This window comes from Polistes canadensis, unplaced genomic scaffold (genome assembly GCF_001313835.1).
Source record: "Polistes canadensis isolate GaletaPanama2010 unplaced genomic scaffold, ASM131383v1 scaffold_289, whole genome shotgun sequence".
Lineage (NCBI taxonomy): Eukaryota > Metazoa > Arthropoda > Insecta > Hymenoptera > Vespidae > Polistes > Polistes canadensis.
In genome coordinates, this window is record NW_014569836.1 from 187,805 (window position 1) to 190,777 (window position 2,973).

At 30.6% G+C, this 2,973-nt stretch overlaps 1 protein-coding gene across 1 annotated transcript in view; it reads left to right on the plus strand.

Annotated features, from left to right (window-relative positions):
* The window catches only part of LOC106791175 (disintegrin and metalloproteinase domain-containing protein 10-like), a gene marked incomplete at its 3' end in the record, with an annotated part of 92,297 nt that overhangs the window by 88,692 nt on the left and 632 nt on the right, over positions 1–2,973 (plus strand).

Consider the following 2,973-nt stretch of genomic DNA (forward strand, 5'->3'; position numbering starts at 1 on the left):
TATCAAACGTTTATCTTATTTTTTTTTTAACATTTTAAAACAAACTTTTGACAAACGTCCCAACACGAGGAAACAAAATTAAAACATATTCGTACAAATTGAAAATTCTCAAAAAGAAATAAAAAAAAAAACTCTCTGTAGTAATATTTAATAATTAATTATTATTAAAATGGGACACATATTAAACCTATCCCAGTTTAATAATTCATTTACGAGTTTCTATATTTCATATTTTACATTTTCATCTATTCTATATTTATATCATCTGTTTCTTTTATTTTTTTGTTTTTTTTCTGTATTATCGTTAAAAAAACGAGATTATATTCTATAAGAAGATCATCGAAACAGTTTTCCCTTTCATTTGCATAGCCAGGGTTAGTGTTATTCGTTTGAGTGGAGGTGAGGGGGGAGCTGGGAGTTGGGGGTTGGAGGGTAGAAGATCTCGTTTCGTATTCCAACTCACTAATACAATAATCGCTTTTCATAGTTATTCCTTTTAATGCATATTACAGGAACACGATAGTTATGGAATAAAACGTTGGTTGGTTGGTTGTTCCTCGTTTGCTTTTCTATGTTCCGGAAAAAAAAAGAATAAAAAAAAAAATAGTAGACTACACTCGAACCAAGCCAACACTACCACCACCCCTCCCCCTCCCCCCATCCCGACCCCCGAAGGGTTTTCAAGTTGAATGCAAACGATGTTAGATGTGTCCCCTATACGAATAAAAGAATATTGCCTATAGAATTTATTTGAATTGTATATTCTAACCCAGATATCGTGAACGAACGATATCGTTTTACCTCTAACCCGAATCTACCCCCATTACCAATCCCCCAACCACCCACTCACCCTATCACATTTTTGCTATCTCTCTCTCACTTGTTTTTCTTTACCTAAAAACACGCCTTCTTCTTTTCTTTTCTGTTTTGTATGTTTTACTATCAGAGTTTATTCTGGATTTTTCTTTCTTTTTTTTCTTTGAAAATTTTTCACGGCATGGACTTTTTTCTTTACCTTTGTCCAATAAATTTTTTATATACTTAAATCAGCAAATTTTTTTACTCTACTTCATTTTTCAATCAAATCACCTCTCTAACAAGATTTATATATATATATTTTATTCTTTTTATAATTAGAAAAGAAAGAAAAAAAAAATAACCGATAATAATTAAAGATAATATAATTTTCATCTATTTAAAAATCCATAGAAAATATTTTAATTTATGAAATTGACTTGTTGATTGATCATCTGACCAAACAATTTGCATAATATTTTAATATTTGAATTTGGATCTTTCTATAATCCAATATTAAATTGAAAATCGATACAAATATTGAACATCAAGTTGTTCCTTCTCTCTCTCTCTCTCTCTCTCTCTCTCTCTCTCTCTCTCTCTCTCTCTCTCTCTCTCTCTCTCTCTCTCTCTCTCTCTCTCTCTCTCTCTCATAGAATTCAGTTTCGATTAATTGCTTTCGCGCGTATTTCTTTTACTTTCACTCGTCCGATTTAAAGCAAAAGAAAAAAGGGCAATTTTACTATCGACCATGTATTTTATCTCGACTACCATCCTTTTACCAAGGATTTATTTAACTGCCATAGTAAAAAAGGGAGGGGGGAGGGGTGATAGGAAGGAAAAACGATCTTCGAGATCGATCGAGCGTGTATTATGGGGAGGAAGAAGAAAAAAAACAAGGAAACGACGACGATCGACTTCGTTTTTCGAGAATTCGTGTTCGAAAGAAAGAACTAAAAAAAAAAAAAAATAAAAGAAAAAACAAAGAAGCCAAAGGAATACGAAAAAGTTCCTTCTAATGCTTTCCTTTACTCATTTTCTTTTTTTATTTATTTATTTCTCATTTTTTTTTTGTTTCTCCTTCATTTCTTCGTTTCTTCTTTCACCTTGGTGTATGTTAGATTTATACACCACTACCTCTAACTCTAACCCCCGTACCACCGAATGTGATACGAAATGTTTTAGAAAATATTCGTGAAAATATTCGTAAAGCTTTTGTTCGAGCGTAGGATGTGTGTTCCTAAATTAAAATCACAATACTTTTCCGACGCCCTCTTCTTCTTCTCTCTCGGTTTAACAATGTAGTCAAGCAACAGGAGAACGAGTTATGCATACTTCTATAATTCAAGCACGATGGCTACCGGACTAAAGGAAACTGACAAAAAGAAAAAGGGAAATAGTTGAACACTGCACGAGAAGAGGTGGAGGAGGAGGTGGAGGAGGAGGGAAGGTCTCCCACCGCTTTTGTGTCACACACGAATACTCGGAATTCTTCTTCTTCTTCTTCTATAAGAAGAAAATTTATTTCGTTATATTAATATTCGTGTTTTAAATGAATTATTAAATGACGACCATATCATATCAAACAAATAACTTTGAATCATTCTTTAGTATTTTAATAATTTTCAATCAATTCCCCTACGTCTAGTTGGATAAAAATATTATTGGAATGTTTAAAGTATTTTATCAACCAATATATATATTTTTTGTTTCTTCTTCTTTATAATCTCTTCCGAGATTTTGCTATGGTTTTTACATTTCTCTACGGTAAAATAAATTATAAAATAAATTACAAAATCAAAGGAATATAAGTAATAATTTAGATTAACGATTATTTGCATACATTTTTACGTGAAAATGATATTTGCAAATGCAATTATTGTGGCGTATCGACAAAATATTACGTCTACGTAAATCATTATAATGGCGTGTAATATCTAAGAAGTTAAAATTTCTGCATCGAATATTAAATGAAATTCACCAAAAATCACTATAGCAACGTGCAATACCTAAGAAGTTAAAAATTCTGCATCGAATGTTAAATGAAATTCACCAAAAATCACTATAATAGTGTGTAATATCTTTGAAGTTAAAAATTCTGCATCGAATATTATATATATTTATATATATTATATATTTATTATTATATTATTTATATTTATATATATATTTATATAT